The 24,082-nt window shown below is 40.8% G+C and overlaps 1 protein-coding gene across 1 annotated transcript in view; it reads left to right on the top strand.

Moving 5' to 3' along the window:
• Positions 1–24,082, top strand: part of FGF13 (fibroblast growth factor 13) — a 513,728-nt gene that overhangs the window by 237,598 nt on the left and 252,048 nt on the right. The window lies entirely within an intron of this gene.

The following is a 24,082-nucleotide window of genomic DNA, read 5'->3' as shown; positions in this document are numbered from 1 at the left end:
TGTGATCATTGAAGGTGCTAGGACCAGGAAGAACTTGGAGAAGCCAAGGCATTTCACCATTTAAATTTATCATTTGTTCTATGCATACTACACGCCAGGCATTTGAAAAAGCACTTTATTTCATATCTAATCCTCATGAAAATCCTGTGATGGAAGTGCAGAGAGGTTTAAATAGTTTTCCAAAGTTCACTTGGCAAGACATGAGGATGTTTACCTCTCTGAAGAGTGTATGCAGAAATTGATAATAATAATGAAGAGAAGACCATACATCCATCAGCTTGAGCCCTTGGGGATTTGGGATTCCTTCTGACAATGGATAATGACAAGACACAGGCTCCTGTTGAGGCTTTAGTGGGCTGATAGATAACACCCCTTCATTCCACATCTAGGTCCTGAACAAAATGAGACACAGTAGTGGGGTAGACAGAGATGAGAGTATCACCTCAACTTCTAATAAAGTTGTTTGGAGATCATGGCTTAGGTCTGTGGCCAAGCAAACAAGAATACATGTTCTTTGAAGTAAGCAGATTCCAAGAGAGAGAAAGAAGCTGAGCTGAGCATGCCCAGTTCCTTCTTCCAAACTTACTGGGTCTGATGATGATGATAAGGGTCATAAGTCAGCTTCTCCCTGAAGTAGACCCTGAGACAAGATTTGAGTTCAGGTGGTTTATTTGGGGGTTGATTCCAGGAAGCACCATTAATGGAGTAGGGAAATGAGACAGGGAAGAAAGGAATGTAAGCCAGAACAGAGTACATCAGTGAGAAGATTATGACTGTGGGCAGCTGGGACTCAGTCATCGTGGAGACCGTAGGAGTTGTGTAGAACACACCTCAGGGTTGAAAAAACTGGAGTAGTTCTTCACTAACTTATCAGTCAATGGTTAAGGACTACTCCGGGGAATGTCAACTCCTGGGCAATTACTAACTCTCCAGCTTACCCCATGCCCAAGTTGAGCAAGCTCATAGGGTCATAGAATGCACTCTGTCAGGCAGAAATTGCAGATACTTGCAGTAGACAGCTGTACATGTGCACGGGAGTGGGCAATGTCAAGGGGTGGTGTATACATAGCGCAGCATTTGCTGTGGAACCTGAAACCACCTGGTGGATTTTCTGAGATTGAGTCTTTCCTTGGAGTTTTCCCACTACTCCTTTTTTTTTCCCACCAGGAATTCTCACCAGGACTCTGCCAACAGAAGCATGATAATTTTTTTTGTACAAATAAAACAGATTGTTTTTCCTTTCTTTCTTTTATTTTTCTATTTGTCCAAGTGAAGCTCAGAAATGATAGTGAGGTCTTGGCTTTACAAAAGCTTTGTAAACCATTTGTGGGTTTGGAAGCTGTCAACATGCTGTCAGGCAGATCAGATCTAAGGAAAAGGCAGAGATAAATGTACCCTGTGCCACAGATACTCCAGCCCTGCTGTCTGGGGAAAATGAGAATGAAGGCAGCAGGTGGGGCTAGGCTTTTCATCTTCTGGGAATGGGAGAAGGAACACTGGCTAGACTACAATATGGAGTAGTTATGAATACAGTGTGGGGTAGTTATAAAATAAAGGTGGAAGGATTCATGGAAACTGGATGGGGCTGACAGGACTATACTGGTATTTGTGTGAAAGGTAATGGCCACTCTGGGTGGAACCATCTGGTCCAGTGCCCTTTTGCCTGGACCTCAATGCTTACTTGGCCATGAGCTGCCTGGGGAGCAGTAGCTCCTCTCAGGAGGAGCCCAAAGAGCAGGATCTCTGAGAGGTCTGATGATTGATTTGTGATTAGTGAATGAAGTTTGTTAAAGACACATGAAAATTTTCCATGGCTTTTTGTATTTTCTTTATTTTTATGCCCTGGAAGGGAGGAATTATCTCAGTGGTGGCCTTGCTCTCATTAATGAGGCATTAACTCACCTGGTTGAAGCCCAATACAAATAATGCTAACAGGATAGCAGTGTGAACCTTCCCTCAAGATTGGTCTGGATTTAATCCTGGGGTGGGGACATGCTGTTTCCCTTAAGTTATTTCTTTTTGGAGTCTTATCTTTGCATCAGACACCAAAAACAAGCAGCTGGATTCTTCCAATCATTAAGAACTGACAAAACTGGTCAAATCATATTATTATATTTTAAGGCTGATTTTAAAATGCTCCTTGTTTGACCTGGTAGTTGTGGGGGTTTTTTTGTTTTGTTTTGTTTTTTTCATTTTTTCCCTCCTTACTGTCTTGTTTATTGTTGTAATTCTGGGTAATTTAATTCATCAGGTTTTCACAAGTCTAATTGGGGCTTCTAAATTGTAGAGGCTTTTTCTGCTCAGGTGCGGAAGACAATCTTAACAAGGTCCTGCCCTTAAAAGGGGAATGATGCTGTCTGGTTGCAAATAGGTTTGAGATGTAAGGAAACTGTGTTCACAGTTTATTGCTGTGAAATCATATCCTGGGTTTGAATGAGCTGTCTTTGCTAGGGGCCTGTTTTCTCTTCATACCAGGACAACACAAGACTGAAAAGCTGGCTCTGAGGAACTGTCAGAGTCAAACACTGGGTGCAACCAGAGGAAGGGTCAGGATGCTGTCTTCCAGAGACCTGTTTAGGGATCTTTAAGGATTTCACTTTCCCTGGATGCAGCCTGAGAACTATTCACACCCTTCCCCAACCCCAGCTGCCATTTTGAATGGGGACTTCAGGGCAATACCTGGGAGTGAGACTGCAGTTGCATAAATCCTTGGCCTTAAACATAGCTACAAAATAGAATCTCTTGGGAGCCTGTTAAAATGTAGATTCATAGTAGAGTTTCCAAGATGTTGATTCAGTGGGTGTTGGGTGGGGCTTGGGAATCTATGTTCATTAACCTGCTCCTTGAGTTGCCCAGTTTTGGTCAACTTGTGTTACTCCCTTACTCTAAATTGATTAAATAATGGTATGCTTATAGAGGAAGTTTCTAACTCTAATTCAGTTAAATTTGTCTTTCTTTCCTTTGTATGGACAGCTGGCTTGTTGATTAATATGGCTTCAGAGCCCAAGTCTCTGAAGTCTGTGTTGTATTCTCAGATCTGCCACTGATTTGAAGGGTGACCTTTAACATCTCTATAGTTGAGTCTTTCCCTGTCTCCTATACCTTACCACTCTTGTTTAGCATGCTAAATGCAAAAGGAGAATGATTGTGAAAAGTTCAAAATGTGAATTGCCATGGAAACATTATGGTGTCAGTAGAAATGTATACCCAGCAGATGAAGGGGAAGACAAATTGGGGGGGGATGGAAGTATCCATTCGTCAACCTTGGATTACTCAATCTCTGCTTGTCATTTTAAATAGAATGATTTAAAAGGAATTACACATTTTGGTTAGAATTTGTCTGGGTTAGTATTTTTTATGTCAACCTCAAACATTGTAATAAAACTTGCCATGCTACTTCTCCTGGGTTATATGCAAAGACCACTCTCCAAGAGTGCAGGGAAATGTTTGCTCAGGGACTTAGGGCATCACTCCCTTTATTCTTTTTTCAAGAAAACTAGGAGTTGTTCTGTCAGAATGTGTGTTGGGCATTTATATGTCCATTTAAGTCAAGGAATCATTTCTGGGACAGGGAGTCATTTTGGGTGTCTCAGAACATATAGATGTGAGGAATCATTGCTTTGACAAGTTCACAGTCAGGGTTGTGAAATTTGGGGTAGGGATAAATTATTAGTTGCCTATGATACAAGATAAAATATTTGCCAAAGAGATTCAGAGTAGTGAAGGTCCCCACATGTTGGGAGAATGAGCAAATACTTCATAACGGGAAATGAGGTTTGAGATAGACTTTGAAAGACACATGGGATTTGACCAGATACAGACATTCCCACTATAGAAAACAGTTGGAAAAATAGCCTGGCAGTGGCTACAGGCAAGGTATGTGTGAAATTGTCTTCAAAATCTACTGAAAGACTTTCGGATTATCCCAAAAAAGGAGTCATTTCTCCTTTCTTGACGTAAGTTGGGGGTTCATTTTACTATTTAGATATTGATGGAATTTGGATGTATTGTCTTCCCAGAACTCATGTGGAAATCTCATCCCCAGTGTGACAGTTTGGGTCATGGGGGCGGATCCCTCATGAATAGATTAATGCTCTCCCTAGGTGGGGGGAGTAATGAAAGAGTTCTCACTCTGTTAGTTCCCATGAGAGCTGGTTGCTTAAAAGACTCTGGCACCTCCTCTCTCTCTCTCTCTTGCTTCCTCTTGCCATGTGATCTGCCTGTACCCGCCAGCTGCCTGCCACTTCCTGCCATGAGTAGAAGCAACGTGAGGCCCATGCCAGATGCAGCTGTCCCAGAATCGTAAGCCAAATAAACCTCTGTTCTTTATAAATTACCCAGTCTCAGGTATTTCTGTTATAGTAACACAAAACAGACTAATACAGTCATCCAAGGATTTGTTAGGTATCCAGGCATCCTAACACTTCCCTTATATATTAAAAAAAGCCTGGGATGCTGCGGCTTATGAGCCGTGGGAGTGAATAAATGACAGGAGCTCTGCAGGCGTGGGGAGCCAGTTGTGAGATACTAGTAAGGATCCATCACTAGATCATGTTGCTGAAACACAGAGACCAAGAGGTTCAGGAAAGCCAAACCACCTGCTTACCTCACAGTATAAATGAAAAAGCCTGGGCTTTGGAATCAGATCGACCTGGATTTCAGTCCTGGCTCTTGCCACTAGTGTTACTCTAGGCACATGATTAAATCATTAAATATAATGTGTGTAGTGTAGCTGGTACAGCTGGTACATTGCACATGTTCAATAGATTAACTGCCTGGGTCATGTGTGTAGAGGCCAAGTTTTTGAGAGCGATGGTAGATGCTCATCTGGGTTTCCATAGAGCCAAAGTGTATTTTCCTTGCTGTTTTATAACATACGATGTCTCCTTCAAATCTCAGCTCTTTGTTTGGCTTTAGCCAGAATCAGGATGCCCTCTTTAATATTACTAATCTAGCAGAAAGAAAGACCAGCCTTTCAGAACTTGCAGTGTTTTCCTCTGTTGAGGTTAGACTCATTTGGGGCTTTTGGAAGCTGAAGCTCCCATCTTGCTATTCTTTGGCTCCTACTTGAACTTTCTAATTTTGCTGGTTTTGCCCTGTCTGCCTGGGAGCCTGACCACAACCATACCAAGATACCAATGTTGCCTCTAGGCTAAGCTACCTTAATGTCTTCTTAAATGTACTCTGGCCTTTGCATACATCAGATCTTGCCAGCCAATCTTATGGGCAGCTGTTGGTGGTCAAAAGTGACCAGACTGATAATGACTGAGGGCCTTGGAAACCAGCTTGGGGCCAGCCTGAGTGGTTGTTGACCTTGAGCTGAACTCCTGAACCCTGAAGACTCCTGACAGATTATCCCCTTCAGGCAAAGGCAGGAGGGCCTGTGGTTCATAGCTTGATCTTGTCTCTACACACTCCCAATAAGCTGGTGGTCCAGGATAACTTCCTCAGGCCAGCCTAACACTCTTGGCCTGCCTTGAGCTGTCCATAAGGCTTCTGAGCAGCTTCTAGACTCCTTGATAGTTAGTTGATGGTATAAGAGCTCTTAATACAGTAACTTAATTTTGTTTAACACAGTGTTTCCCAGACTCATTAGATCATGATACACTCCCTGCTCATGTGCATATTAATTCACTTACACACCCACCAAATGCCTATCAACATACCCAGATAATATTATCTTATTTTGGGAAAATATCCTTATTTAATCCTCATAAACATGCTGTGAGATAGGTTTACTATCTTCAATTTGTTGATGCAGAAAATGGAGTTCAGTGAGCTTCCAGGACTTGTCCAACATCACGTAGCTAGCAAGTTGTGGAGTTGCACCCACCAATTGGAAATCTGCTGCTCTTTGACCTTACTCGTTGCATGCATACACTTTGCCATTGGCCCTTGTGATAAAAATGTCATGTTAGCACAAAGCTGAGAAAAAATACCCTTCCATAGGGTGTGCATGCCAATCAGAAGCCAATGCTAACTCCTCAAATCTCAGAGCATGGTTGGGCTCTACTTTAGGACCAAATTGAATTGAGACAATAAAACAAAGTCGGGAAGCCTCCACTAGTATGTCACTCAGTCTCACACCCAGGAGCTTGCCATGTGGTCTGCTGCCTCTCTCTGGGTTTGGGGGAATTCTCAAATGGGAGGAGCACAGATCCTGCATAATTACCACCTACACCATTCGAGGACTCTGTCAGTTTCTTCCACACCCACTCCCAAGCCTCCCACTCCAGGTGAGAGCAGTGGTAGAGGCTTTTACAGTGCCAATCATTGCGTCCATGCTCTGGGGACCAGGGAAACAGCACAACCACAAAATTATTCTTGTCCGAAAATTTGAAGTTCCTAAATCACAGAGGAAAACTTGCATGGAAACAACTAGAAGCTCAGTAACCCCCAGGAAAGCTAGCTGCCCATAGTTTGCTTCAGTCAAATTCACTTAACGTGGGTGAACAGACATGCGTTCAAATTCTGGCATCTAGCTGTGTGCTTCACAGCACCTCGTTTTCCTCATTCATAAAATGAGGACAATAATGCAAATACTTGTTCCTGTTTCATAGTGTAGTTATAAGGATTAAATGAAATAATCGGTATACTGTGTTCTGTGTGTCTGATGAACACTCCAAGACAGAATGTTAAATAAATTCCTTCAGCTGAAGGCAGATGTTATGAATAGTTTGTTATTAATCCCACACTTGGGCAGCAATAGTACTTCAAGAGCCAATGTCAGGCTGTGACTCACAAGCAGATGCAGAATAATAGCAGTACCTGCGAGCTCTCAGACTGCAAATCGGAACCCTGCAGGAAGGATTAGCTCCAGCAGTACACGGCAGCTCTGGTCATGGCGACTTAAAGTAGTGGTACTATCCCAGCTCTTTAAATTGGCAGTCAAAAAATGAATACAATAAAAAATGCATTAGCAGCACAGAATGGTAGAACTGAAGGCTCTTCCTCCTTTTATAGATGGGAAAACTAAGGACCTACAAAAGAGACTGTGCCTGACTCCAAAGTGACACAAGTAATAAATGATAAAAAGAAGATTCTAACCGTGATCTCTCATCTTATATGATGTCATTGTTCTGATTTGACATGCTCACTAGATAAAATTTGAAAAAATATGGAAAATTGTAAAGAAGAAATACAGCGGCCATAATTTCACTCCACAGACATATTCACTATTATCATTTTGGCACATTTGGTATGCCAGATAGCAAATATCTTTTTTTCTGTCTTCTCCCTATGCATTTTCTTTTACTACTTGGAAACATATTAAAACCCAAGTCTTTTGACTTCACACCTAGGGCTTTTCTAGCATATCAGGCTGCCTTTCTAATCAGCCTGATTTAATAAATAACAATTAGGTTCTAAATTATCAAAACCAATTACAGCTGCCAATAAACCCCCAAACATATATGGCTCATTAAGAAAACAGGTGTAATAATGAAATCACGAATAAATCTGGTTATCAGGATGGCCTAGATCAGAGAGCCATGCATGATGCTAGATACTCAGGATTCTCCAAAAGCCCAACCCCATCCCTGCCCTCAAGGAGCGTGCTCAGTGGCATGACCTCTCTTTGAAACAGGGCCTCTATGCCTGGCCTCATCCCAGCCCAGAAAGGGAGCAGGAAATGAAAAGTCCACTTGGGATGCTTCCTACAGTACTGTTAATGTCAGGAATGCAATGTCTATGCCGTAGGCATTTTGACTTAGCTTCTGTTCTCTCTCTCAAGGCTGAATTACTAGAACTCCAGCTGCAGCCTGCACTTTAACTCCCCAGTCTATTAGGGAGAGGGGAGGGGGAGCTAGCAAAGATGTGGCTAAAGGCAACTGAGGTAGGTCAGAATGCCCTTCCAGTAGATTTTGTCTTAATGAAGGTGATACTATGCAATCCTGTGCACTGGGGAGACAGTAGGATAACTCCCTCAGTTAAGCAGAGCTAAGAAGTTTCCCCAAGGCTTTTCCTAACAGGGCATCCACGTTTTCTGTGCCTCACTGGCTGGCCACAATTCCTTGGGGAGGCAGGAGCTAACTCTACTGTTCTAGCCAACTTGAATAATAGAAATTAAATGGGCTAGAGAGCCAGGCAGCCTCTTTGTTACACAGCACCTCAGTGAGGCAGCCATCTATTTTTAGAAGAAGAAGAAAAAAAAGGTAGCAGCTTACTCTGTAGAGATCGGCAGGTGGAATAACGATCTGCCAAACTTTAACATTCAAGATTTTTTAGCTGGGCTGCAGATGAGACTTTTTGCCAGCCCTGGTGCAATGCTGTCAGCATAATTGCACATCCCTGGGCAACCAAAACATGAATGCTGGGAAAAAGAGATGTAGGACTCCAAGTCTCACTGAACTGAGGGCTGAGGGAGCATGCTATACCAATCGCCTGAGTGATTACATTTTTTAAAAGGTGGTCTAGTCACCAAGACTGTTGAAACCTCAGGTCTCTGCTCAGTGTCACACTCAGTGAGGTTTTCTTTGGCATTTTATTTAAAGTAGCCCCTGTCATTGCCTCTCCTTCTAGCCTTTATTACTGTTCTTCCACATATCACTCACTCCCTGACACAACAACTATTATGTTTATTAGTTTTTCTATTGTCTGTCTCACCCACTTGAGCATTAGGTTCAAGAAGACAGGGGCTTGGCAATATTCACAGCTGTGTCCCAAGGGCCTAGAACAGTGCCTAGCACATGGTAGGTGCTCAGGAAATATACGTCAAATGAATGAATTGTGTGAATGAATGAACCTTGTATCCAGAAGACAATAAGTACACCAATAAAAATGACAAGAGTGGTTAATATTCATTGAATGCTGCATATTAACTCAATAAATCCTCACAGCAACTCTGCGTGGTCAATACTGCCCATTTTGCACTTAAGGAAAATTAGACCTGGGAGTTAAGTGACTTGCCTCTGTGGCCTTGGGGTCAAAACATGAATAAATGGCAGAGCCAGGATTTGATCATGGGCCTGGGTGCAATGATTCCAGACATACCAGACTGAGGATTCACTTGATAGTATTTTGGATTGGTTTTTTTGGAGGGGATTTCTTTCCGTGATTCCCACCCAACTCTGTAAAACTCTTTCACCAAACTGATCACATGAAGTGGATGTTTTGTGTGTGTCTACTTAACCTGTAACACCCAAGGACTTGTCATTATAAACTCAAACTAGCACAGCAGAATACACCTCATTGATCTCTGGCACAAAGAGCTCATTGTACATCCTTTGGCTCAGTTGTGGCTTGGTGGTAAAGTCCAGACCAGATAGAGAATGGTAGTTCCTTTTCTTCAAGGTTTAGGAATAAGGATACCATTCTGACATGCTCTAATGTGGACTTTCCCCTGCTGGTGACATGGCCTAAGTAACCCCATTTACCAACTGAAAGTGTTTTACAAAGCCAGAGCATGTTAGGGCTTTCTGGCTACTTTTCTACTCACTTTCTTTCATGAAAGTGCAGTTTTCTTGTACTTCCCTTCCCCAAATAAAATGCAACAAAAATAAATCAGACCACAAAATCACAGGGAGTAAAAGCAGCGCACTGAGCTCTCCAAGGGCAGCATATATTTGTATGTGCATCCTAAAGTTGTCAGGTTCCCTACAGAGGCTCATTTCCTTCTGGGAGCTTCCAGGTGCTGTCAGCTGCCTGGCTGGGGGAGTGCATGGACTCCTATTTTCATCCTGAGCATAGCTTATCCACACGGCAGCACCTGGTGCAATCCACTGGCAGAGTAGACACATCATTATCTTGTGTTTATGAAAATTAAAGTCTGGATCGTGTGTTTGTATTATAATTAGCCAGTTAAAGAGTTTTATTATTCCTTTTAGAGGAGAGCTACATTAGAACAGGAGAGAGACTGTGTATCCATGCAGGATTCAAGGGTCACTGTCTTGTTTCCAAAGAACTGGTAAGCTCCAGCACCATCTACTCCATGGGTTTTGTGCTCAGTCAGCTCTCTGTCCCAAGACTCTAGATCTTAGGGGAATTCTGTGCCTCTCAACCCAATCTGGACCTGCGTTCCTTTTCAGTGTTCAAACCACTACCAGATTTCCTCATTGTCCTTTCTTTCCTGGATTGGGTCATGATTGTTCTTACATGTATTGTGAATTCACTGAGATTTCAAAGTCCTTTTCAATATTTTGTATTGATTTGTAGATAATGAGTAAATCCCTAATAAAAGAAGTGTAGACTCTTGGCTCATGGATTCCTGTTACATTAGAGAAAAATCTATTTTTTACCAAGTTTTACTTTTCAACATATTCTACCAGTTGAATTCATAAATCGTGAAGGAAGAAAAGTAGCCCATGTGATTTCTCGGGGGGCATGTGTTTCTTTTCCCAGCTGGCTCAGTGGTTCTCCCCACTATTGCATATTAAAATCACTTGGGAAGGCTTCTAATAATTACCAGTGTCCAGGCTCCAGCATAGGCTGAGTACATCAAAATGTCTGGGGGTAAGGCCTAGGGGGTTTTACTGTGTACCCAAGAGTCAGAACCACTGAATTACAGAATTTCCAGTGCCCCCCACCCCCAAAGTATTATTGTTCAGCTAATGCTGATTGAGAACCAATGATCTAGAACAGAGGTATCTTAAGGGCAGGCCCTGTATTTGGATACCTCCATCTTCCCAGGGCCTCGCAAAGGGCCTGGAATCTGGTAGGTTCTCAACACATGTATGCAGAGGATGATAGATGTTCCAAACAATTCAATCTGCAGCAGTCACCTTGTATCCTTGCCAGAGATACCAATGCGGTTCCCACCATATTTTATTTAGATCTTCCCCCCAACACACACAGAAATACTCAATCATATTGTCCTGTCAATTGCAAAGTGCTTCTTTGAAACTTATTTGAGCTGCATTTGTGTAACCATACTTAAAGTATCTTGACACAAGCCAGTGTCCTTTTGATCTGCTCGTTTTGGGTTTGGCGACTTCTTTAGAAGGAGCAATGATCATGATGAAGTTTGAATTCCACTTCAACCACTCCTTTCTGTTTTAGGGAACAAAGATACAAATCCCCTGTAAAAATAAGGTACTTTAAGTCCTTGAGAATAACTCCCATTCTCAGCCTGACCTGCAATGTGGTTGAGAGATGGGGAGCCTCCAGGGTGCTGGGTTATGCTGTGTTAAACAGCTGCCGACCTCACTGTACCAGGAGAAATCACTTCCCTGGACTAGATTGATTGCTTTTTGGCTGATAGAGTATAGTTTTATTGGTCCCTACTCATTTTGCCATTTTAATTTTTTATAGACTTGTCACTTTTCTTGTCTTCTTTTCTATAATAACATTTTCCAGCAGTATATCAACCTTAAATTTTGACTGTTGGCATATTCAGTAATGGGAATTTGGAGAGCTGGTTTTTATTGATGTCCCAGAAGCTTGTATTCAAGGGACAATCACCAAGCTTGTCCCTTGATGATTGACAATATCTGGTAATTAGTATTTGTCTTTTTCATTTTTAATTATCAAGCTGTGTTTAAACCTTTAGGGACTGGAAACTCTTACTGGGGACTGGATCTTTTTTTATCCTTATTCTTTTCCCTGTTTTCGGAAACAATAGAGGATTTCAGCTTCTATGAAATTGATCTTCATTTAAGTCTTTTTCTTACTGTAGCAGATGATGTAAAGTTGACTCTTTGTCTAATCTAGTTTTCTAGGTTCAAATATTAATCATGAGGTGCTGCTATTTTCCATATAAAATTTATAACCTTTTTGTCTGTTCTTTTATGATATTTAATTACACGAGTTTTATAAACTAAGAGAGTTTAGTCAAATGTGATGATGAGTTCTTTAGAGGCACTTATAAATGATTTTATACTTTTACTTAGGCATTTAGGTGATGCTGCATATAATTTGTGTTTTGCTTTAAATATAGAGGCTATTAGCAAATATATCCAGAATTCCTTAATAGAGTTCAAAAAGCCATTGACTGCATAATTGTATTATTGGTATTTAAATATCTCTACCAAGATGTTTCTTATGCAGGGTTTTAATCACTATGACTTTTTTATTCCTTCTGTTTTATGTTTCCTACTTGTTATTATCACACTGACAGAAAGATGGGGAAGAAATAAAACTTCAATTTAGATATGCCTCTCTCTCAAAAAAAAAAAAAAAAAAAGACAAGTAAAAAGTTGATGGAGCAAAAAAAAAAAAAAGACAAGTAAAAAGTTGATGGAACAAAGATTGCAATTATTAGTTAAAAATGAGATTATGAGAGTATCTGTGGAAAGGAAGAAAAGGTACAGGGGTGATCAAATCCAGAAAAGAAGGGATGGTTTTCTTCAGAGAACAAGGAGCAGATCGGAGAAAAATAAATTGAATTACTAAAGCCACCGAAACATTCCCTCAGCCTGTTTTTCAGTTAGTGTTTATTTAGATTCACTAGCAACTGCTTTACTTGCCATTTTTTCCCCTATACTCCGTTTATTTGGATTCAGTTGCCTTCTATTTGAACTGCAGTGTATCTTTTAGTGAAGTTTTATAAGCAATAAACTCTCTCAGTTTTATTTTGTCTGAAGAGGTTGAAATTTCACTTTTACTCTTTTAATGGTAGATTTGCTACGTAGAGATGTCTTAGTCCCCAGTGACAGCCTCAGCACTTCAAAAACATGACTGTTTGTTGCTGATGAGAAGTCTGTTAATCTGATTGCCTTTCTTTTGTAGGCAAACTTTTGTTTTTCTTTAGTCACTTGAAATATTTTTGTTTTTTCTTCAAGGCCTTACACTTTCACTACAATGTGTAGGTAGAGATTTGTTTTTATTTTTCCTTCTTGGAGTCTAGTGTATTTCTTAAGTCTAAGGATTCATGTCTCTTTCTTCAGTTCTTGGAAATTATTGCTCTTGTATCTCAAAATGTTTTCCTCACACCCATTCTGTCTATTATCTCCTTCTGAAAGTCCTGTTAGACTTTGCTTGGCATTTCTCATTTTGTCTTCCATGTCTACTAACCTTGTTTTCATCATGTCCATCTGTTTACCTCTCTGTACTGCAGGCTGGGTCTTCTTTTCTCAGAAAGCATCCACTTTACTGTGGATCTGTATGGGTTAAAAATAGCAAGGGGTTTTCATCACCTAATTTCCATGAATCCTGACACCTTCAAGCAAACTGGATATGTAACTGGAGCAAGGAATGCAGTTGTAATATCACCACCAGTAACCGTAGTCTGTCATGGTGGAAAGGGCACTGGCCTTGGATTTTTTTCCTGACACTAAGTGCTCAATGAATGTCAAACAAATGAATGAATGAATCCATTTCCTTATGTACCAGGCCTTGTGTCAGGTGCTGGGGACACAGTAACATGACAAACCCAGTTCCTGACTTCATGGGGCTTACATTTTGGACCAGAAACAATTTGTAATTGTTAAGTTACCTGTACAAGATACAGTGAAGGCCAGAGGAAGGAGTGTGAGTGATGGAAATATTTGCAGAGGCATGACGCTTGTAGTACTGAGTTTCATAAGATCAGTAACAGTTTGGCAGGAAGATAAGGCATGGAAAAGAGAAAGGAAACAGTGTGTATCCAAAGGCTCAGAGGTGGACGAGAGCATAGGACATCTGGGAATGAGCAAATTGATGGCTCACGACAAGAGGAATGCTATAACGTCAAGGGAATATGTAATCCTTCACCCTGGCCCCTTACCCTGGCAGCTGTGCCCTTGGCATACTGAGCTCTCCATTCTCCTGTGCATCCTGGTGATGTAGAGAGAGGTGCAGGATGGCCACTGGGCTTAAGACCTGTATCCAAACTACCAAACTTGGGTAAGGTTCCAGCAAACAACCCAACCCCCTGCATTATAATTTACTCAATGCATATCACACTACATGCCAAATACTGACACTGGGGAGGAAAGAGAAATCACCACCTTATAAAAGAATAAAGCTGGAGGCATAACGCTACCTGACTTCAAATTATAATACAAAGCTATAATAACCAAAACAGCATATTACTGGCATAAAATAAACACTCGGACCAATGGAACAGAATAGAGAACACAGAAATCAACTGACAGACTTATAGCCAACTGATCATTGACAAAGGCAATGAGAACATACATCGGGGAAAAGACGGCCTCTTCAATAAATGGTGCTGGGAAAATTGGACATCCTTATGCAAAAGAATGAAACTAGACCTGTACCTCTCACCACATACCAAAGTCAACTCAGAATGGATTAAAGACTGAAATATAAGACCTGAAACTATACAACTACTAAAGGAAAACATAGGGGAAACACTTCAGGAAATAGGACTGGGCAAAGACTTTATGAATAAGACCCCAAAAGCACAAAGAATAAAAGAAAAAATAAATAAATGGGATTATATCAAACTAAAAAGCTTCTGCACAGCAAAGGAAATAATCAACACAGTGAAAAGACAGCCTACAGAATGGGAGAAAATATTTGCAAATTATACATCTGACAAAGGATTAATACCCAGAATATGCAAAGAACTCAAATAAGTACACAGTAAAAAAACAAATAATCCAGTTAAAGAAATGGGCAAAGGAGCTGGACAGACATTTTTCGAAGGAAGACATACAAATGGCCAACAGTATGTGAAAAAATGCTCTGTGTCACTAATCATCAGGGAAATGCAAACCAAACCACATTGAAATATCACCTGACCCTAGTCAGACTGGCTGTTACCAAAAAAACTGAGAATAACAAATGCTGGTGAGGATGTGGAGAAAAGGGAACTCTTCTACACTGTTGGTGAGACTGTAAATTAGTACAGCCACTATGGAAAACAGTATGGAGGTTTCTCAAACAACTACATATAGATCTACCATATGATCCAGCAGTTCCACTTCTGGGTTTATAGCCAAAGGAATGGAAATCATCATGTTGAAGGGATACCTGCACTCCCACATTCACACAGCTCTATTAACAATAGCCAAGATATGGAACCAACCTAAATGTCCTTCAACGGATGACTGGATAAGGAAAACGTGGTATGTATACACAGTCACATACTACTCAGCCATAAAAAAGAACGAGATTCTGCCATTTGCAGCAACATGGATGAGTTTGGAAAACATTATGTTAAGGGAAATAAGCCAGGCACAGAGGGAAAAATACCACATGTCCTCATTCAGAAGTGGGAACGAAGAGAGAAAGAAGGAAAGACAGAAAGACGACAATGGTGTGTGGAACTTGCAGAGACAGAGAACAGATCTAGGGTTGCTGGGGTGGGGGTTGGGGAGAGGGGCATTGGGGAGAGGTTGGTTGGGGGACATGGGGAATAATTACAATTTGAGGAGGTGGGCATGCTGATAGCACTGATTTACTCAACACATCTTGGGCACAGGTGCTGGCGATCAACTCTGTACTCCGTGAAGATGTATAATCAATAAAAAACTAATAATAATAATAATTAAAAAGGAAAGTGAGATGGCAGATTTGATATAATATCAAAGTTCCTTACCACAAAATGGTTATTAATTAACATGAGACAAAAGTAGGTGAAAAGTGATTTTACGTTACAAAATCAAATGATCAAAGTTAACATCACCAGTAATGGGACAAATTAACATCATGTGTCACTTAATAGGAGGCAATAAAGAAAACACAACATCAGTTCTATGATATTCCGGCCAGAACAGCATTGCATGTTCATGAAGAAACATGGGACATCCAATTTGAGGAGCATTCTACAAAACTACTAACCTGAAATCTTCAGAAATATCAAAGTGATAAAATTCAAGGAAAGATTGAGGAACGGTTTCATATTGAAGATGTCTGGCATTACAAGACAACTGGATATGATGTATGATCCGAGATTGGTTCCTTTAGCTATAAAGTCTATTTGGGATAACTGCTGATACTTAAATGAAGTCTTTAAATAAAAGCATACGGGAGGTCTTTGGGAAAAAAAACCACAAAGAGATGCAGAATAACATATAAACCAGCATAGAGCTAATGTCAGAGAGTCATAGATGTTCTAAAACAGTTATAGCAGGGTGAGCAAAGAGTAACTGAGGAACACTTCTTTAACTAGAGCAGTCTGGGTCTTATGAGTGAAACCTTAATAATGAGAAGTGGCTAGCCTAGCCCAAATTAAGAGTGAATGAGTGTTTGAGGCCTAGGGCAGAGAAATTGCAAAGCCTCTAAGGCAGGAACGAGCTGATTATGTGCAAAAGACAGAAAAGAGTAATGAACTAGGGAGAGTGTCGGGAGATGAGGCCAGGGAGGTATGTGGGGGCTACATCCTGTAAGGCTATGCTAAGGGGGGTGGATTTTCTTCTAAGTAACGTGAGAAGCCTTGGACTGTGTGAAGCAGAAAGAGACAACACAGGTTTTCGTTTCTGAAGAGCTGCTCTGGAGCTTATGTGAATAATTGGGTGGAATTAAACAAAAATGCAAGTGGGGAGATAAATTAGGAACCTGCTGGAGGAGTCCAGCAGAGAAGTAGGGGTAGCTCAGACTATGGTGGTGGCAGTGAGGATGGTGAGAGTGATTGGGTTTGGGACCTATTTTAGTTGTAGAACCCATAGGACCTGCTGATGGATTGGAATCGAGGGTGTGGGAAAGAGAGAAACCCGGATTTTGTACCATGTTACTGGGTGGTGCCTTTTATCGAGATGGGGCAGATTGAGAGAAGGAACAGGTGTTAGGGGATGAGTATCAAAAGTTGCAGTTTTGACATGCTAAGAGATAGAGGATGAAAATGGAATAGTGCAGCAGGATGGGTTGTTAAGGACTTTGGACATGATCCTGTGCGGAACCCTGAGTTAGTGGAGGTTTGTACTGTAGTTAGTAATATGGTCAACTTGTGGAACTTAGAATGCCACTGAGCAGCTAGTGGGAGCCCAAAGTGTTGGCCAATGTATAGTAAAAATGATTTCAATTCACTTCGCATTTTTAATGATTAAAAAGAACCTGCTGCTGATAGGACATATAGTTATTAACAACTTTAATTGTTATTCTTTTTCTCTTCTCCCAGTTTCCCTCTCTAAAACTCAGCCTTTTCCATGACCGTAGGCTCAGGGCACATGCACATATGCTTACACACATGTGGACTCTGATACGTTGATACGCACACATCACTGTGCAATTTCCAATTTTCTAACTGAAAGGGAGTGACCTCACTTAGGGAGCTGGCCTAGTTCGCTGCTTCATGCTTCTAAATTGCAGGCAACTTCCTGGAGGAAATGGGAGTTAGTTACTCATTTGTCAATTACGTGCAGAAAAGCTAAAAATAGGTTTTTACAGGTAAGTATACTGCAGTGAAGTTTCTTCAGTGGAGAAACGCAAGGCTGAGTGAGGATGGCCAACTCATTCTTGTCTTGGCCCATCACAATATATAGTTTTGAAACTCTTTTCTAACTCTGGCTGCTTTCTTGTTTGAGATCCAGAGGCTTCTCTCAGCATGTGTCACTTGAGCCAAGCAGCCTATTTTTCATGGAACCTCACCAAGCTTTTCTAGAATGGCAACTTTGGCAACCATTCCCCCCCAAAATGGAGAGAATTGTGCTGATGTGACCATCATTTTGTGCTTAGAAAGGGCTGAAAAGGTTACGTTCCCCAGTCTGGAAAGCTGCTCTGTGGGCTGTGAGTGCAGGGAAAAGCCTGGGCAGGGTGCTCTGCTGCACATGGCAGGGGGGATTGTAATCATCTTATAATGACGTTGAAAGTTGTATTGAAATACAAGCTTCTTTTTCCCTATGTTTCCCCTACTCACACATATCAACCTCAGCCTACAGCCAGTAAGTGTCAATTTCTCCAAGTTCTGATACCACCCCCCACAATAAACAAGCTCCCCCCCCCATATAAGCCCTTCCAATATGCAAGCCACAAAAACAATCAATTTAGGCTTGAATGACTAAGTAAAGGCTAGAAAACCTGGAAGTGCACAAAAGAGAGCAATGAATCTGGGTTCTAACTCAGTGCACCTTATTGCTGGAATCATGATGGAGCAGGGAAAGAAAGCCAATTCCACCAGCATGAGAGTAAATGCCAGAAAAGTCTTTCCTCAGTGAGAGGAACTGTTCCAACAATTTTAATGTGATGGTGTCCTTTCAAGCCTTTGCGTGGGCCTAAGAGAAAGAATAGGAGCAAAGTCATGGAGGGAACAGTAAATCACCAAGCAGCTTTTCTCAATTATTTCTCCCTCAAACTGACAATTGAATACTGAAGGCAGATGACGCAGATCCTCTCCTTTCCATCTCTAAAATTGCTCTGATATTTTATGAAGATGTTAAAAGAAATGATTCTCTTTTTGATTCTCTGCCTCTCACGAATCTCCCCATCCCCAGCAAACTTAGGGCATGTAATCATCTCTCAATATTCTTTGAAGCTTCTATTAAAAAAAAAAGTTAAGAGTGCGTTAAAATAGTAAGAGGACACAAGAAAAGGGGAATCTAGACATGCTGACCGGAGGTGAAATAATCCCATGTGTTTCTTTCTCAAAGAACTGAAGCGCAAAGTGGGTACTGGGCCCTTCAGGGTCCTTGCTTGCACTTAAATGTCTGCCTCAGTGACTGAGTAGAAGGAAATGTGACAAAACCATCAGTTCAGTTCACCACACATAAACCGAGCACCTACTAAGTGCCTAGTAAAGTGCTTGGTCTGGCCTGGCCCCAGTGGATATGCTGTGCTAGTCACTGATAATGCAGAGGTGAATAATATAGGTAGTGTTTACCCTCAAACAACTCACAGATCTTAGGTATTTAAAGGGTATGCGATGAAATAAAATAGTGCTCATACTCCTCTTCACCTTGCTTGTCTCTTGCTTTATTAGGAAATCTTAATTTGTGTTATTATTGTTAATGTCAGAGGAAGCATTTTTAAATAGCGGAGTAAATATTCCTCTTGTAGCTGGAGAAAGATCCCATGGCATTTTTTTTTTTTTTTTTTTTTTTTAGGTAAGTGGGATTAAACTTCAGAGCCAGCTGATGTGAAGTCTAAGCTTTGTACATGTGGTGCAATTTGTCAGCAGTGTTACCAAAAATCCATCGGGTGTTCCGTGATCTGTGAGGTGTTTGTGAGAGTCCTATGAATGTTTGGCCTCATCAAGAAAAAACAAAGGCATGGGCTTTTGAGTTCCTTTATCACAGAGTGAATAATCCTGGTTCAGATGTGCATCTGTACCAGTGCCCTGGCCCTGAAATGTACTCTCATGGCAGACTGCCATGGCTGATCATGCAGGCTCTAGATGTGGTTTGAAGGCGGAGACTCATCAGCCTCATAGCAGTTTGGTGGAGCAAGCTTTTGGGGCCTGTGTCTGCTGTGCCCAGCTTAATCAGCAAGTGTAGCAAGCCTCAGGTAGCCCCCTGAACCCAGTACAACAGAAATAGTGCTGGCTCGGCAGACAGAGATGTGGCAGTTGTGCGGCATCTGCTGTGGCTGGCTCTGCTGCTCTGATGCTTCACTGGTAAATTTTCCTTCTAGATTTCCAACAACAATTGTGCCTGATGTCATGTGGCCTTAGGGCCCGCTCACATAATTGGTTGCAGTAGTTATTGATCAATAGAGTGTGCACCATTCCAAGCCTGAGATCCATGTTCATTTAGCCAAGCCAGATTGAGTCAAGCCCCCCCTGGAACTTTTGATTGGATCTGGGATTTAGACACTCAATGTCATCTGCCATCATCTACATTATCTTGTTACTCTTCAGCCCAATGTGCTACTGCTACTGCAACAGTGTTCTGAAAGATAAGTGGGAGCCATTCAGACAGTGATGGGCAGAGGAATGGTTGGGGAAGGCATTCCAAGCAGGAGGAATAACATGTAAAAGTCTCAGATGTAGAAGAGTAATTGTTTTTTCCATTTAACAAATAAGGACCCTGAGGCTTAGAGAAATTAGGCATTCTGCTTAAGTTCACATAGCTAGTAAGTAGCAGAGCCCAGATTCAAACCCATGTCTGTCTAACTCCAAAGCCTATTTATTTGCACAAATGCTGCTTTAGGAAGACTAGGCTGAGGAGTTTAGATAATCTTGTAAGAAGCAGGAAACCATTGAAACGTTAGAGTAGACACTTAAATGATGAAAGCAATGCTTTAGGAAAATTAATTTGGTGGCCGTGTGCAGGCCGGATTAGTAAAGTGAGAGGCTAGAAATAGCGACCAGTTGGAGGGTGTTGTAAAAGCACAGGCATAAATGATTTAGAACTCATATTGTGTGCTGAGATATTGATATTTAATCTCCATATCATATTTATCACAGGTGTACATTTCTTAAATTTTTATTTTAATTGACAAATGATAATTGTATATAGTTATGGGTACAGTGTGATGTTTTGATATATGAATACATTGTGGAATGATTAATCAAGCTAATTAACATATCCATCATCTCACATACTTGTTTTTTGTGGTGAGAACATTTGAAGTTTACTCTCAGCAATTTTGAAAGATACATTATTATTAACTATAGTCACCATATTGGGCCATAGATCTTACAGACTTATTCCTTGCATCTAACTGAAATTTTGTTCACTTCAAAATCTCCCCATATACCCACTTACTACCAACCCAAGCCCCTAGTAATCACCATTCCACACTGTACTTCTATGAGTCCAACTTTTTTAGATTCCACATGTGAGATCATGCACTATTTATCTTTCTGTGCTTGGCTTATTTCACTTTACATAACATCTTCCAAATTCATCCAAGTTGTCACAAACAACAGGATTTCCTTCTTTTTTAAGGCTGAATAATATTCCATTATGTATATATACCACATTTTCTTTATCTATTCATGCACTGATGGACACTTAGGCTGATTCCATCTCTTGACTACTGTGAGTATTGCTGCAATGAACATGGGAATGCAGGCATCTTTTTGACATACTGATTTCATTTTTTCCCCCTTGGATATATATCTAAGAGTGGGATCATTTATATGGTATTTCTATTTTTATTTTTATTTTTATTTTTATTTTTTTATTTTTGTTTCCTGTCTTCATTCATTTATTCATTCAACAAAAACTTTCTGAGCACCCACTGAGTCCTTTTTTTTTTTTTTAAATTTTATTTTGTCGATATACATTGTGGCTGATTATTGCTCCCCATCACCAAAACCTCCCTCCCTTCTCCCTCCCCCCCTCCCCCCCAACAATGTCCTTTCTGTTTGCTTGTCGTATCAACTTCAAATAATTGTGGTTGTTATATCTTCTTCCCCCCCCCCCCGGTTTGTGTGTGTGTGTGTGTGTGTGTGTGAATTTATATATTAATTTTTAGCTCCCACCAATAAGTGAGAACATGTGGTATTTCTCTTTCTGTGCCTGACTTGTTTCACTTAATATAATTCTCTCAAGGTCCATCCATGTTGTTGCAAATGGCAGTATTTCATTCGTTTTTATAGCTGAGTAGTATTCCATTGTGTAGATGTACCACATTTTCCGTATCCACTCATCTGATGATGGGCATTTGGGCTGGTTCCAACTCTTGGCTATTGTAAAGAGTGCTGCGATGAACATTGGGGAACAGGTATACCTTCGACTTGATGATTTCCATTCTTCTGGGTATATTCCCAACAGTGGGATAGCTGGGTCATATGGTAGATCTATCTGCAATTGTTTGAGGAACCTCCATACCATTTTCCATAGAGGCTGCATCATTTTGCAGTCCCACCAACAATGTATGAGAGTTCCTTTTTCTCTGCAGCCTCGCCAGCATTTATCGTTCAGAGTCTTTTGGATTTTAGCCATCCTAACTGGGGTGAGATGGTATCTCAATGTGGTTTTGATTTGCATTTCCCGGATGCTGAGTGATGTTGAGCATTTTTTCATATGTCTGTTGGCCATTTGTATATCTTCCTTAGAGAAATGCCTACTTAGCTCTTTTGCCCATTTTTTAATTGGGTTGCTTGTTTTCTTCTTGTACAGTTGTTTGAGTTCCTTATATATTCTGGATATTAATCCTTTGTCAGATGTATATTTTGCAAATATTTTCTCCCACTCTGTTGGTTGTCTTTTAACTCTGTTAATTGTTTCTTTTGCTGTGCAGAAGCTTTTTAGTTTGATATAATCCCATTTGTTTATTTTTCCTTTGGTTGCCCGTGCTTTTGGGGTCGTAGTCATGAAGCAGGAGAATGAAACTAGATCCATACCTCTCACCGTATACTAAAATCAACTCAAAATGGATTAAGGATTTAAATATACACCCTGAAACAATAAAACTTCTTAAAGAAAACATAGGAGAAACACTTCAGGAAATAGGACTGGTATTTCTATTTTTAATTTTTTAAAGAAACTTTACACTTTCCCATAACGGCTGCACCAATTTACATTCCCACCAACAGTGTACAAGAAAGAGTTCCCTTTTGTCTACATCTTTGCTAACATTTATCTCGTCTTTTTGGTAGTAGCCATCCATCATAGCAAGGGTGAGGTGATATCTTACTTTGGTTTTGATTTGCATTTCCCTAAAGATTAAGTGATGTTGAATACCTTTGTATATGCCTGTTAACCGTTTGTATGTCTTCTTTGGAGAAATATCTATTCAGGTTCTTTGCCTATTTTTAAATTGGGTTATTTGTTGTTTTTTTGTTGTTGTTGGTATTGAATTGCATTAGTGTCTTATATATTTTAGATATTAACCCTTTATCAGATATAAGCGTCCTCATCACACACATACACACAACACACACACACACACAAATGGTGACTACGGATGGTGATGGATGTGTAAATTAATTTCATTGTGGTAATCATTACACAACTTGTAAGTATATCAAATCATTAAACTGTACACGTTGAATATGTATAGTTCTATTTTTTAATTAAACCTCAATATAAAGCTGGAAAAAAAATAGGTTGGTGAATAAGAAGGGCCCAAGGACAGTATCAAGAATACATACAGAGCCAAATTGGGTGTTCCATATTTTCAGTCTGAATGTGTAAGTGTGGACTTACTGGGGCCATTTCAGGGGCAAGACAGAAAGTACAGCCTTGGGAGCTGAGGGAATGGGGAGTTGGAAGAAGGAACAAGTGATTATTAGTGTTTTTTGCTGCCAAGAGGTTATGTGGCCAGTAAATATACCAGCAAAAGTCCTGGAGAGAGGAATCCATTAGGGGTCCTTGCCACCAGCAGGCATGAATGAATGCCCTAAAGGTATTGCTGCCCAGAGAATTTTATTGTCACTATTACTCTGGGGTCTTGTCTTTGGAACTCTCAAAAATGACCTTGTAGTCATTTACTGGGTGCTGGGTCCTTTTACTTTGGCCATCAATCAGAGGGCAAAAATGCCCATCCCCAAGCAGTTGCATAAGCAGTGGGAGCAGTAGAGATGACTGTCCCCACCCCGACTGCCTGTACAATATGGCCCTGCACACTCACTCTCAGCTCCATGGCATTTTTCCTGCTTTGCATTTTGAGTGGCTCTCAGACTTGGATCCTCATGACGTTATTAACCAGAAGGTATCCCTAGTAAAGTCACTTCTTCAGCCTATCTCCTCCAACCCACATGGGACAAAAAATAAAATGAATCCAAGAAGCTGACAATCATGCTAGCTGGACCATTCCGTTCCATAGACTCAGGCAGAAATTGATTCTTTCATCTTAATCTCAGGTGATCAACTATTAGTTCAGTTGTTTTCATGGCATACCCACCTCACTGCTGCTTCACTGCCAGGAAGGAAGAAAAAAAAGGCCTGGGGTCACTAAAACTTATAGTGACCAAAGTGCCAGTGAACTTTCACACAAACTGCCCTCTTGCTGCAAAGAACTGCCCAGTGTATACCAAATGTCTCACTCTGGCCATCTTTGCTCTTGTGTGATGCACATTCCAAGATAGCATACTCCATAGAGCTTAGCCTCCACTGCCAGCAGCCACCTGGTTACTGAAAACCAGAGTCAACCTGGACATAGTATGACACCGTCAGTGAAGAGTATAGCAAGACCTTTATTATCTGAGAGGCATATGAGCAATCATTGTTTAGCTCTCCAACTCCTTATTGTTCCTCTATTGTGATTAAATAGGATACTTATGCATAGAGGCCAAAGGAGACAGATGTGTGCTCTTCATTCCTTAGATCCCTCTCTGCTCTACTTCTACCATCTTGTGTGTGCCATGTCTTTATCTTCTCTGAGGGGGTAACAATTAGATCTGGGGCTGTTAAAAAGAATAAGTGGGAGTTAAAAG

Source organism: Cynocephalus volans, chromosome X (assembly GCF_027409185.1).
Source record: "Cynocephalus volans isolate mCynVol1 chromosome X, mCynVol1.pri, whole genome shotgun sequence".
NCBI lineage: Eukaryota > Metazoa > Chordata > Mammalia > Dermoptera > Cynocephalidae > Cynocephalus > Cynocephalus volans.
The sequence above is the reverse complement of the archived record's forward strand: the minus strand, read 5'-3'. Positions and strand labels throughout refer to the sequence as shown.